This window comes from Scyliorhinus canicula, chromosome 1, assembly GCF_902713615.1.
Source record: "Scyliorhinus canicula chromosome 1, sScyCan1.1, whole genome shotgun sequence".
NCBI lineage: Eukaryota > Metazoa > Chordata > Chondrichthyes > Carcharhiniformes > Scyliorhinidae > Scyliorhinus > Scyliorhinus canicula.
In genome coordinates this window covers 242,971,856-242,986,778 of record NC_052146.1, presented here as the reverse complement: position 1 = coordinate 242,986,778, position 14,923 = coordinate 242,971,856, and the positions used below count along the sequence as shown (strand labels likewise).

The following is a 14,923-nucleotide window of genomic DNA, read 5'->3' as shown; positions in this document are numbered from 1 at the left end:
TAGTGGACCAAAGTGCTGCCCAGTCCTCTGCTGCTGGTTAAGGGAAAACGAGTCTTGCTTGTTTATTTGCTTTACTTGTGAAACTGTAATGATGGTAATTGTTTCTGTTGGTCTGGTCAGTTACTTCATTTTATCCCTGGCAAACAAGCTTCAAGATCTGCAGTTACGCTATCCCCGTGCACATGCATATAACAGAGGTAAATTGGATTTCTGGTATGACTAAAGCCTTCAGCACACAGTGTGGAGTATTCGGAAGGGTAATTCTATTCACTGATATTATTTCTGAAAGAAAATATTCATGAGCATTGTTTAGGGCATGGATTTGACCTGACCCACTCTCTCATCTGGCCACTACAAATTCCTTGAAAAACATGTGGGGAAAAGATCTGCGAATGTAACTCAAAAAAAGAGACAGACTGACAGACATTTACAGCACAGGAAGTGGCCACGTCCTCATGAACTGACAAATTGCCTCTCAACCTAATCCCACTTTCCAGCTCTAGATCCATATCCTTGAAGATTACTGTAATGATATGCGGAAGCAATTCTGTATGTTAATATGTTAGACCTCCAACCACCAGGTGGCAGTAGAACTACACCATGTGACACTGCAACCTCGGGGAGTCTGAGTGAGAAGTCCTTGTGGATAGTTGTGTTTAGTGATAGCTCTCATATTCTAGTTGTTAACAGTTTACAGTTCGTTAGTAGTATTAGTGTAGTTTTCTACCCCTGTTACTGTAAATTAAATCTTAAGTATTCACAAACTAGACATTCTTTGGTGCACTGACTCAACCATTGCATCGCCCTTGAACATAACAATTACAGCACTTGAAGTGCATATTCTGACACTTGAGGGTTTCAGCCTCCACCATCCTTTCAGGTTGTGAGTTCCAAATCCCCACCACCCTGTGTATGAAAAGGGGCTGGTTTAGCGCAGTGGGCTAAACAGCTGGCTTGTAATGCAGAACAATGCCAGCAGCACGGGTTCAATTCCTGTACAGGCGCTGGAATATGGTGACTAGGGGCTTTTCACAGTAACTTCATTGAAGCCTACTTGTGTCAATAAGCGATTATTATTATTAAAGGAATTCCTCTCAAATCTCTTCTGAATCTCCTGCCTCTTACCCTAAATCTATGCCCACTTAATATGGGATTCATCATTCTACTCTGGACCATCAGTAAAGTGATAGAAGGTATCAGAGACAGTGCAGTTACTAAGCAATACCCTGCTCACTGGCACTCACATTGGGTTCCGTCAGAACCATGCTGCTGAGCTCATTATAGCCTTGGTCCAAACATGGACAAATGCGCTGAACAAGAGGTGAATGTGACTGCTCTAGACATCAAGGTCGCAGAGTGAGGCATGAAGGAGTCCCAGTAAAACTGAACTCAATAGGAATCAGGGGAAAACTCTCCCCTTGGTAGAGTTATAGCTGGCACAAAGGAAGATTGCTGTAGTGGTTGGAGATTAATCACCTCAATCCGAGGCCAGCACTGCAGGAGTTAATCAGCGCAGTGACCTGGGCAAAATATCTTCAGCTGCTTCATGAAATAATTTCCCTCCATCACAACTGTCGGAAGTGGGGTTGTTCACTGATGATTGAAAACATTCAGAACCATTTACGAGACCTCAGTAAGGAAATCGTCTGTGGCCATAAGGCCTGTATGACATTGAGCTTGTAAGTAGCACTAACAGTCACAGAATCACAGAATTGTTATGGTGAAGAAGGTGGCATTTTGATCCATTATGACGGCACTGACACTACTAATAAGCAACTCACCTGGTGCTACGTCCCTACCTCTCCTCCTCACCCTGTGTGATGACTGGAAGACGTCAGGAATACTGGATTCTAAATATTGGGCAATTTAACCCCAGACTTTTAACCCTTAAGAGTGTGTTTGACGGCAATGGTCATGTTTGAACAGAATTCTGTTTTGCATAGCCTGAGTGCTTTTAGCAGCCAGAAAGTGAAATTGACAAAACAATGTGCTTTTGTGCTTTTCAGCCTGGACTAATGGACTGTGGTTTGACTGGGAAAGTCCCTGGAGAGTTAATGTGCTTTGCAACCTGCAGAGATAGGGAGGTGAGCTCATTGCTGGGTGGAATCAAGGAATGCAAAGAGAGATTTTGAAAGCTTTAGAAAGACAGTTTTTGTTGAACGTTTCGGAGAGGAGTTGAATTCTGATCTGTCTGACGCTGAGTCTAATTCCTTCCACAGTAAGATAGATTGAGAGCTGTGTTTCTTTTCTTGTTGCTTCATGGGAAATTGAGTAGAACTGTTTTAAGGGGTAATTGTAAACTTCTTTTCGAGTGTGAAGTCAGAAAGTTAATATTATATTCATAATATAATTTTGTTTCAAAAATGCCAAAGCCCTATTTCTTCATGCACTCACTCATGGAGTGAATCATTCTTTCCGCAATTTCTTACAAAGAAATAAAAAAATTAGCGTTTTGGCCCAGTATCCTAACCACTGTTGGGGTTTGGTTCGGTATTGTAAAACAATTGGGAGCTCTTTTCCGGGATCTGAAGTATAATTCCTTGCTTGGTTTGGGGTTATTGAACTTAAAGACAGTGAGTGTGTAGAATGATTGCATTATTTCAGGATTTTCAATTTAAATAGGGTGTGACTGTAGATGGCTCTTTCAGTTGAAAGACATTTCATGGCAGTCCAATTGAATACTTGGGAAGGAGATTAAAGCAAAACATTTGGGTTTGGTGGAGAAGCTGCAGTTAACCTTATCTAAAGGGTAAGGAAGGTAGAGATAATGCAGATCTTAGCTCAATATTTAAATTTGCCAGAGACTTAGGGCGCGATTCTCCGCACCCCACGCTGGGTGGAAGAATCGCGGGAGGGCTGGGCGACTCACGACATGCCCCCCTGGCGCCTCCCGCGATTCTCCCACCCCACCGCTCGGAAGAATCGCCGCTCGCCGTTTTTCACGGCGACCGGCGATTCTCCGACTCGGATGGGCCGAGCAGCCTGCCGTTCGCGACCGGTTCACAATGGCGGCAACCACACCTGGTCGCTGCCGTCGTGAACATGGCGCCAAAAGCTGGTTTGAAGCTTGTGGGGGCGGAGAGGGGAGTGAGTACCATGGCCGTGCTCGGGAGGGGACTGGCCCACCGATCATCGGGCTGGCGTCTCAAAGGGACGCACTCTTTCCCCTCCGCCACCCCACCAGATCAAGCCGCCACGTCTTGCGGGGCAGCGGAGGGGAAGATGGCAAATGCGCATGCGCGGGTTTGAGCCGTCAGCCGTCGTGATGTCAGCCGCGCATGCGCGGGTTGGAGCCGGCCAACCTGCGCATGCGCGGCTGACGTCACTTAGGCGCGCTGGCCACATCATTCTCGGCGCGCCGCCTTGACACAAGCGTCAAGGCCCGCCGGCCGAGAGTTACAGAGGGTGAATAAGGTGAGAGGAGCGGCCTCCGAGGCCGTCGTGAAACTCGGCCGAGTTCACGACAGCCTTCCCGATTTTTCACGGGAACGGTGAATTCCGCCCTTAGCCTGAATCATTACAATTAGCTAGAATTCAATTACAAATGAAACAATTATAAATGGACGAAAAGGATACAAAAAAATAAAATCGAAGAAATTGGAATTAGAAAGGAAAAATAGAGGCAGGAAAGGAAAAAGATGGGGCTTTTCAAAAGGAATTGGAAAGGAGGAAGATTGAGGTAGAAATGGAAAGATTAGCAAAAGAAGAAAGGAATAAGGAAAGAGAGAGAATTTGAACATAAAATTTTGGAATTAAAGGCAGAAGCTGAGGAAGATATCGAGGAAGAAGAAATTCTTCCTGGTCAAAAGCTTAGTGGAGATATGTTTAAATATATTCATGCATTGCAGGGATTTAATGAGAAAGATGTGGAAGCCTTTTTTAAATCTAATTTGAGAAAGTTGCTACACAACTAAATTGGCCAAAGACCACGTGGGTTGGAATAAATGTATGTAATTAAGCCTCTTGAGCCTGCTCTGCTATTTGATTGCATCATGGTTGATCTGCACCTGAATTCTATTTGTCCACTTTTGTTCTATAGCACAACTGCCAAGGCCAATGACCATGAAGGACCTGCCCAGCTACCAATACACCCGCCCCTTTATTGGTCTAAGTCAAAGTGAGTGATCAGAGCCCTGTCGAACTATTGGGTCCAAGGTTAAGGGCCGCCCCAAAGTGCGCGAAATCCCAGAGGGATAAAAGAGAGCACAGCCATGTGTCCTGTCTCTCTTGGATCCAGCCTGTGCCTACCCAATTGCAGCAGGAATAGCCAACTAAGTTCAAGACCAACGATCGCTACCTGACGGATGAGCCCAGCAGAGACAGTGTCACTTTCTTCGAACCAGCCAAGTGAAATCCAGATAAAGGCCTTTATCCATTTGCACAGTGCCGGTCGCCCTGAAGTTAAGTATAGGTTATTGTAGCTGATAGGTGTAGTTTAACTCGTAGTAGATATTGTGTTTGCATATTGAGATGACTCTTGTGTATGTAAATAAACCATCTTTTGAACTAACTAACTGGTTGTGTGGTCATTTGATCAATATAAGGGAAAGGCTTGTAATTTACTGAGATAAATAAATAGAGCAACACATCCAAGTCCCAAAGAGGACAGAGAATGTAATCATGAGAAAAGCCTAGATACGGTGAGCAAGTCCTGTTCTGGTAATGAAATGCTAAGCCTACCACAAATAATCACTTTCGTTCCAATCTTTAACCATATTAACTGAGAGAACATTTGATCCCAAAGAGACCATACTTTTCTTTTTTCAACTGGCTGCAGGAAGGATAGTCTTTGGACAACTGACAAGCACTGGTTTGAGATTTTTTAAAGTAGAAAGCAGGTGCCAGGACATCGTCTTAAGTTGCATGATGAGAAGGGCAGCACGGTGGCACAGTGGGTTAGCCCTGCAGCCTCACGGCGCCGAAGTCCCAGGTTCAATCCTGGCTCTGGGTCACTGTCCTTGTGGAGTTCCACATTTTCCCCGTGTTTGCGTGGGTTTCGCCCCCACAAGCCAAAGATGTACAGGCTATGCTAAATTGCCCCTTAACTGGAAAAAATGAATTGGGTGCTCTAAATTTTTTTAAAAAGTAACATGATGAGTAGAAAAATTCACAAAGAACTTTGGTAATGGTGTGATCTGCTTGAGCACAGAATGAGCACTTACCAATACCTTATCAAATTGGTGGTTCAACAACAATTGTTTGCTTTTTTGAAATCCATTGAATAGGCACTGAAACACAAAGAATTGCTTATCCCCATACTCCATGTCAAGGTAATGTCTTGCAGCAGCTGTCATTTCAAGCCCCAATGCTCCCTCATCAGAAATATAATAGAAATCTACCTTTAGCATGAAGGATGTATAGACCTTCTGTCAGAAGAACACGAGAAATTGATGCAAAACATAATTGGAGAAACCAATTCAAGCACAATTGAGACTTGTTTTGAAAATAACCAGACTGATTAAAACTTGTTGAAGTAGTGCTCACAGGAACTGAAATATGGAAGAAAAAATAGCAAAAAGCAACACATACATGCATGGAATAATGTGTGCTTGCAATATCCCAAAACCGTTTCTTTCAGAGAAACATTCCCAATTTCAAACATTAACGATAAATCAAAGGACAGGCAGGTGACTGATTTCATGCTGTCATACAATGTCGAAATTTGGACCTTAATTTTTGTGAAGAATGAATCACAAACTAAATTTATAAAAGTCTCCACAAATTGGGCTCAATTTTCTTTTGAATGATTGTCCATTTCGGGGGGGAAAGATTTGGAGTATTAAAAGGAGTAAAATAGAAAATAAATGGATTACATCTCAAACACACCAGTGTAATACAGCAGCAACATCTTCCTGCAGTCATCTTTAAAGGTTTGCCAAATGCCCACTCCATATCATTTAAAATGGAGACAAGCAGATGAGGCTCACCTCACAAAGCCCTTTTCCCAATTCCACCTCAAATAAACACATGCGCTATGGAAGTAAGATATCCCAGATATAGATGCTGTACTGTGCATCTACAGATTTGTGTTCATGTTCCTGCATTGGAGGTTCTGTCAGGAGTGTGGCTGTTATTTTTTTTTTCAGATCTATCAGAAGCGTGCTGTGGAAGGAGACATATATTTATGGTATGGTTATGAAGAGAGGGAAGAAGAGGATGGAAGAAACTACTTTAGATGAACATTTTTTCAACTGCAGGCATAGAGACAATTTCTCCTGCCTTCACAAGAAACCAGTTTTCCCTAAACATAGCTTGTTTGAAGTCTTGGACCTTGAGCCAAGAATAGTTTTGTGGTCTATACTTCACCCAATAATAACCCTTCTGATTCACTTTTTCCCAAAGAGTCTTGAAACTAGTAATGGAGTAAGTGAGATGCATATTGGAGCTGTGATGAAGTGTATGCATTTAGGGATCTGCGTCAAAAGGTTTGGAATTGGAGGTAACTGGGAGTCAACAAAATGACTGGCCTCTTACTGCAAGGCTCTCCTTTAGAAGACAAACACCAAAGATACACTTGCACAAGCATTGCCCTTTGAAGACAAAGACCAAAGATAGCCTTGCACAAGAATTGCCCTTTGAAGACAAAGACCAAAGATACCCTTGCACAAGCATTGCCCTTTGAAGAAAGAGGTAAGTGCTAAGATATTGCAATAGTTTGAAGATGTATTAAAATCTCCTGTTACCTATGAAGCTTCTCTTGCCACCATACCATCTCCTAGAATGTCTCCCATCTGGTACCCCATGATGTCCAGTCTTCAGATGGCCTTATACAGTCTCATTTCTCATTGTCATGTGAGTGCCTTTAAGAAATAGATGTTTAAGAAATGTACCTTTAAGGAATGGAGCTGCTCATGTTACTGGAGTGATGTCAGACTGTGGATGGAGCTGAGCTCTACTTCTGCTTTTTAGTTTCAGTTTGAGAATAGCTTGGGAGTGTCTGTGTTTTTCAGTGAGCTGCATCTGACGTAGAGCTGTACGGTTGATCTCTGCCATCCAAAGGCTATCTGTGGATCACTTGGTGAACCCAGAATTGTAAAAGGTCTCAGTATTGAATGTAAACCTAATGTGCTCCTGTTTGAAGGTTTGTTAAGTCTTTTGGATGTTAAAAGAACAGCTTACAGGGTTACTTAGTGTTGTAGTCTTTGGGGATGTATTTGAATTAATGGTTGCTTAGATGTTCACTGTTTGTTTTAAAAAAGGTTAACTTGCATTCATTGAATAAACATTGTTTTGTTTTTAAAAAATACTTGTCAATTTCTGAAGTACCACACTTGTAGAGTGGGTCGTGTGCCCCCCATACCACAATCTATTAAAAATTGGGTGTCAGGTGAACTCCATGGTATACTTTGGGGTTCTCTAAACCTTGGCGCATAACATCTTGCATTGAGGTCGGTTTGCATACTCTGAGAAGGCACAATGAGCAGGATTTTCTAGCTCTGCGATGGCGGGTTCCTCCATGGCAGACACGGTGAACCAGCTAAAAGTCCAATGACTTGGCTGGGATTGAAGAATCCCGCCGATGAGCACGGCCAGAAAGTTCCAGCCAGTGTGTCTGCAAGGGTGCTTAAGCTGCACTTACGCTAAAGACAGAGGGGTGACCTAATGGAGATTAAACAAAATCCTCCTCTTTACATCTTTTGGGTTTAATACCATTTGAAGGAGGTACTCAGTCCACTCCAGGATTCTCGTTGGACCCTGATCAAAAGGTGGCCTGCTGGGTCACGGCAGCCTTCTCCGTTTTGCCAGATTTTTCATGCTGCCCTCCTCCTTTTTAATGTGGTGTAACCATATTCATCTGCTCAGGACTTATCTTTTCTTTATCAACCCACATCATCCCCTTTTTACATTTTAATTACACCTGCCTTCCACACTATCATAGATCTCCCGTTGGTCCCTTCCCTGTATCACCTTTCCTGGCTCTCCACCTGCTTAGAAGTTGCTCATTTTCAATATATCTTAGTTCTGTTGAAAAGTTCATGTCTTTTTTCTCTTCACAGTTGCTGCTGGGGTTTCAGCATTTATTGTATGTATTTCAAATTGTCAGCATTCATAGAATACAGCCATATTCTTATTTTCTATCTAAATGGTAGCTGTAACATGTATAACATTTGTTGTCCTGAAGCGCAAGCAATTGATTCTGTTTTCAATGGCCAGATTAGATAAAGTAACTGTACAGGCATTTCTTACAATAATAAGGAGCATTTTAAAAATACATAACTACTGAATTGAAGGTGTGAATGCACATGATTCCCATTTAGCGTAAATAAATACTCTGGGCATCAGTAATGAAACAAACTGAAATGAGATGAATGCAGTAATTTAGTTAAATGTTTAATTGAAAATAAAAAAAGATATTAAAAGTTTTAATTGCAAGATTGTGAATTTTTAAACTCATTTAATAGTTTAGTTTGTTTTTACTCATATTGTATTGATTACAAAGCTTGTATTGATTACTTTTAATTGAAATTAAGGAATAAAGTTGATCCTAGGTTATCTCTTTAAAACAGATGTGCTGGAGAGTGAAGGCATGTTTATGCTGATTCTATATCAAATTGCCCGACTTGAAAGCAGGCGATGCAGACTGTTTCCGAAGAATGGAGAGACATTGGGCGTGAATTAACAAGAAAAAAAGAGTCCCATTTGGGTGCATTTAGCGGGGTGTTTTTCGGCACCTGCAGTGCTGAGAATAATCCCGCTATCAGACCAGACTCTATTGTGTTTTTTGGCCTCGGCGAAGCACGCCTCGCCAAAGCCACACTTAACTTTATTTCCTGCACTGACAAGATCAGCTTGCCAGTGCAGGAAGAGATCGGGGCACTATTTTTAAATGCATCCCTGCTCTCAGCATCCCCACCGTGGCCTCCGGACTCTCCCTAATATTCCAGTTTACCTGCAAGTGGGACCTCAAGTTCCTCCCCCCCCCCCCCACCTCAAAAGGGCAGGGCAGGCCTGGGCCCAATCCCTGGCATGGGCAACCTGACACCCAGTATCGCCAGCCTGGGTCGGTGTGGACTCGAAGGAGCGAATGGCCTTGTTCTGCACTGTCGGGATTCTATGTTCTAACTTGCCCAGGAGTGAATTCTATATCCGCTTCTAGGTCCGTCCACTTTGCGGGCACACCTAGCATGAAACCCAGGCCTGGAACTATACCACCAAGAAAGAGAACACGAGAAAGAATTTCTCCAATTTATGCTTTAATCACATCGTTAACGTTCCAATTGAAACAAATCTCACTACAATTTCTCCCAAAAAAATCTTCAGAGTACTTTTTAGAAATTTGCTAAAGGATTTGTGCGATAATAATAATAATAATCAACTTTATTAGTGTCACAAGTAGACTTACATTAATGCAGCAATTAAGTTACTGTGAAAATTCTCGTCGCCACATTTCGGCGCCTGTTCGGGTGCACTGAAAGAGAATTCAGAATGTCCAAGTCATCTAGCAGGGACTTGTGGGAGGAAACCGGAGCACTTGGAGAAACCCACGCAGACACAGGGAGAGCATGCAGGGTCCGCACAGACAGTGACCTAAGCCAGGAATCGAACCTGGGTCCCTGGTGCTGTGAAGCAACTGTGCTAGCCACTGTGCTACTGTGCCGCCCATCGATATTCCCGGGCCTCCATATGGGATCTTGGGTCCTGTGGCTGTCAATGGGGTTTCCCACTGAATCCATTCCACGCCACCGGGAAATCTGTGGCGGGGGTGTGCGTGGGGAGTGTCGTTGGCAGGACTGGAAGCTGCCAGATCTCGCCTCCTATGCCCTTGAAATTAATCAGAATATCTTCATTTCACTCTTAAAACATCAGTCATGCATTTCTAAACAACTATTATTCAATAATACTGGGGGCGGGATTTACCGGCTGTTCACATCAGCGGGCAATTCTGGTCCCACGCCGGTGCACGGGTTTCCCGGTGACAAGGGGTGCAGTCAACGGGAAATCCCATTGAGAACGGCGGGACCAGTAGATCCCGCTGGCAGGCTGCCTCCGCCGCTGGAGAACTCGTGGCGGGTGGTCGGTAAATCCCACCCTAGAGTTCAAACAAAGTTGACAACCGTTTTGATGTTAAACCTCCAAAATCATCTGCATCAACAATTTAGCATTTTCAGTCTCAAAACAAAGTGATGACAGCAAACTTGAATGGTTTAAGTTCCTCTATTCTTATGCATTCGTTAATTAGTGAATTAAAACTGTGTGCATATCTACACACATGGAATGGGGATGATATTTCAATTGGAAAAACAAACCCACTAGCTGCAATTTGAACCAGCTGCTGCACACAAAATTCCTTTCTTCCTTTCACCTGAATTAATGGTACCTTTATCTTGCATCACACAACATTCCGATTAATGTTCACACAACTGACAACCAATTAATAACCAAGAAAAAAAAATTAATGGCACAAGCACAAAGCAACCAAAAAGCCATGAGCTATCTCATGGAAATTAGTGAATGTAAAATGAGGACAAACTCGTTTTATTTTGTCTTCAGATAGCACCTCATTGGTATACGACAATAAAGTCACAACTCCAAGACACAAGCTAGATTGATGTTGGGTCATGGTTATGATTTCTCACCGAGTACATTCTCAGTCCAAATTTGCCATTGAATGAGTGCCAAGGAGAGGCCAGGGACTATCATATTCTAAGGGAAAAAAAGTAAGTCAGGCATGCTGAACCTTTCTTGTCAATTTCAGTTGGCTGTAAAGGATCAGGAAAAGATTGACTAATTGGAGAAACTCCTGAAGGAGGATAGAGAGAGAAAGCAAATAAAGAGAGTTTTTTTTAAGAATCTCAGGACACATTTTGATATTACCTTTTCCAACTAAATCCTCTACCCCAAAACAGACAATGGTAACACAGAAAATGCTGGACAATCTCAGCTGCTGTGACAGTGGAGAGAGAACAGAGCTAACATTTCAAGTCTGGATGACCCTTTGTCTCAGATTCCAGCTTCTGCAGTAATTTGCTTTTATTCTGTTTTTATTATAATAGTAAAAATGATCCCTCTTAATAAAGAATCCACTGGTCCATTAGAAGATTTTTATTGAACAGATCTCATTGCTCTACTAAACTCCGTATCAAGCATATAACCTAATTGCACATAAAAGCATCTTTTGGTCTTCGCTCTCATCATGTAAAACTCTAAATAACCATCATGGTGAGCTTGAACCTTTATCATGCAAACACATACATCATGCAATCAATGGAGTGCAATGAATGAGAATCAGGGTCATATTCTCTCCAGTTATGAATGCAATATTGAATAAGCTGACAGCAACATTACAAAATGAAATTGGTCAATGATAATTGTGTAAAATGGTCATTTTCAAACTTAGGGTCACAGCCCATGGGTGGGTTTGGGGTGGGTGTCGGGTGGGCCACAGGGCTACCGGTCATGGCATTCCCGATCGTGGGAAGAAGTGTTTAGCACACTAGGCTAAATCGCTGGCTTTGGAACCAGGCCAGCAGCACGGTTCATTTCCCGTAACAGCCTCCCCGAACAGGCGCCGGAATGTGGCGACTAGGGGCTTTTCACAGTAACTTCATTGAAGCCTACTCGTGACAATAAGCAATTTTCATTTCATTTCATTTTCAAGTGCGCAAAATCCACAGCCAGCTTTTAAAATTGCCGTCCGCAACCTATTTTCAGAATGCCGGCTGTCCCATGCATGCGTGCCCCTTCAGCGATATGCAGGCTCGGAGACCAGCAGGGCAGACTGCCCCCTCCAGACATCAGCATGCCGAATTGGACACAGATTTCTTTTTAAATGAATGGAGTCTTCCCGGCAGAAGCAGCGGCAGAAAGCAGGTCACTTGCCCGCACACTGACGTCACGTGCTCTCTGCACAAGTGAGTTTCCTCCATTTTGAGCTGCCAGAAAGCAAGCAACAGGACTGAAAAATTGAAAATGGATCATTTCATAATAAGGAAGGGAGGGCCAGAGACACAAATAGGCAAGGATCTGACAACTGAATTTGCTTGAGAGAGCTTCACAGGAGAGTCCACACCAGGACAAAGCAGTGCTGGTGTGAACTCCAGGGCCTCTGATGAACAATCCATTAAGAAGAAGCTGAAATTGGAACAAAGTAATATAAAGATGATTTCTTGAGGTATGGCTTTATTAAGTGTGCTAATTCAAATCAGGATACAATGCCCATGTGTGTTATGTGCTGGAAGTACTGGCAAATGAAAGTTAAAAACCCTCAATACTTCAAAGGCATTTGAAGCATGGCGAGTTTGAGTACAAACCTGAGGCTGCAGTGAGAACTTAAATAATCAGTTGAAGTTCTCAGCAGAACTGTAACATTGAATCACGATGCAAGTGAGATTGTGAAGACCAAGCAGGCTCAGGTAAGCAAAAATGGTGTGTTGCAAACGTCGATTGGCGTGGGTCACAATGATTGGTCGGCATGGCTTGCGAAGGTCGTCCAGTTGGTGGTAAAAGTGGGTCCCGAGAAAAAAAGTTTAAAAAGTACTGGTGTAAAAAGAACTGGCTGCCCATTTTACATATAGAACAATGAACAAATAACAATACAGCACAGGACAGGCCCTTCGACCCTCCAAGCCTGCACCGGTCATGATACATCCTTGGCCAAAACCAATGCCCAGATTTCTTTATAACTAATGTTAATGGAAAGGTAATCTGGGCACAGCGTAAAATGTTAGGGAAGAGTAGGTTCCCCAGCAAGTAAGTTCTTCTATCTTGGAAGTACCGTGTTCAACAACCCATGCTGGATGATGAAATCACCCATCATCTGGCAAAAGCAAGATCAGCATACACCAGGCTTCCCATTTGGAGGGAGCATGGGGATTGTTGCAAAACAAAGGTCTGCCAGATAGTGGTTTACACACCACTTGTCTACGGCTCCTGAGGCATAGGCAAGCTACCAGAATGACACAATGCAAAATACACATTACACCTTTGCTGCTTAAGATCCATCTATAACATCACATGGTAGGACAAAATCCCCAACACCAAAGTTCTTGCCACATATATGGTATTGGGAATGTGCTTAACAGAGTTCAACTTCGCTGGATTAGCCATATGGAAGATTCCCACATACCAAAGGCAACTTTCCAAATTCAGTTGAGCTTGGAAATCCACAACAAAAGATGTCACCAAACTTACATGCAAAGACTTTTTGAAAGCCAATCTCAAGTCCTACATGCAAAACAAAAACCTTGAACAGATCTAATTGTGTCTGCCATTAAGATATCTCAACATTTGAACAGGGCAGAGTCAGATCACTGTCGGATAACCGAGCATGTCATAAAACCAACATTTTTACCCACTCATCTAAAAATACTTTCTAGATAAAATATCTGGAAATCAAGGTTTGGTTTTACAGTGCATACGAGATGACATCAACCTAGATGATAAACAACTGGTCTATGAGCTGAACACTCAACCATTGAAGCTAAGAGGCAATCCATCTCTTCTGTCATATCTTTTTTCCCTTTATTACCAGGTTAGTCCTTTCCTCTCCTTCTGAAGTCATTCACTCATACTGGGATACAGTTTCACTGTAGTAGCAGCTCTCAAGTACCTCATTCAAAGTATGATCATTTATTTGTGAACCTTGACAACAAATGCTGTCAGATTAGTCAATCACACCACACCCATCCCATCCTCAATTAACATCCACAGTTACGCACCTCCACCAGGATAAGATATTGACCAGGGATGGGAACGATAACCAATTTTCTCTTCCCTAACCAAGGGATGGGTGAGATCAACGTAATCATCCCAATGATTAATTCTGTGATGCACCTTGCCGAGATCAGCTAGTTCAGCAGTGAATACTGATCAGAGAGTTTTTGACTTCTTTGATTTAGCACTGGATTAACTTTCCAAGAGTGGGACTTTGGAGACTGATGTGCGTTATCAAAATAAGACCCAACAATTAAAATTGGCTAGGTTTGCTTCCCTTCTGGCTTCTAAGTATGCCATCTATTTTAGGCTACTCACAAACCAGTTCCTCCCCAAATAAAATCTCAAAAGCAACCAAGTCAAAATGTGAACAGTGAGCAATTTATATATTTCAAAAGTACAAATCAAATTACTATTAAAATTATATAGTCTAATCCCCAAATTAATCTTTATTTTATAACTGCTTATTGTTTTCCTGATCAAGGTTCTTCCCTGCCCTAACATAATGAATGGTTATTGTCACATGCCTTGACAGCACCAGCCACTCACCAGTGTCTAACCAAAGTGATCCGCACAAGCCACTTCTAGCAGGAACCTCTGGCTAAACTTATTAAGACAATGAATATAGAACTCACGGTACCATAATAATTAAGTTCAGCTAATTCCTCACTCATTCTGTTATATTACTTAATGAGTAATATGAAATAAACTAGTGAGTTATTTTACTTCAATAATAAACTACTAAACAAACAAATATCTATGGATTAAACTGTTAAATAAGATAATGCTATTTCCCAAGATCTGTAACTTCTTCCCTCTCTAGCTGATTCCTTTCTGTACTCTCTACACTCCTAACACACTCTCCCCTAGGAAAGAGCGGGAAAACCTTTTTATAAGTCTTGGCAGTGTGGCCATCTAGTGATCATTTGCCTGTACTTGCTTAACATTACTTGATCATGTATTACTACATACATAGATCACTACACCTTCTGTATCAAAAAGCCAAGCTATTCATTGGCTAAGGCTGTGGATTACCAGGAGAATTGTATATTTGCTCTCAAAGAGCTGCATTTTTTAAAATATTAAACTTTATCCCACATGTTCATTTAAAATTGTAATCTTGAGAGTGATACCTAAACATCCTTTAACTGAGTTAATCTAACATCCATCATTTACATTTGTCCAAGGTTGCTCCCAATCAGTACTCTGCCCTTTACTTATTTAAATACACTAAAAGTAATTACTCAATACCCACTGAATATAATTTAAA

The 14,923-nt window shown here is 42.2% G+C and overlaps 1 protein-coding gene across 47 annotated transcripts in view; it reads right to left on the bottom strand.

Moving 5' to 3' along the window:
* The window catches only part of nrxn1a (neurexin 1a), a 2,342,145-nt gene that overhangs the window by 1,925,236 nt on the left and 401,986 nt on the right, over nt 1-14,923 (bottom strand). The gene's annotated exons all lie outside the window — the stretch shown is intronic.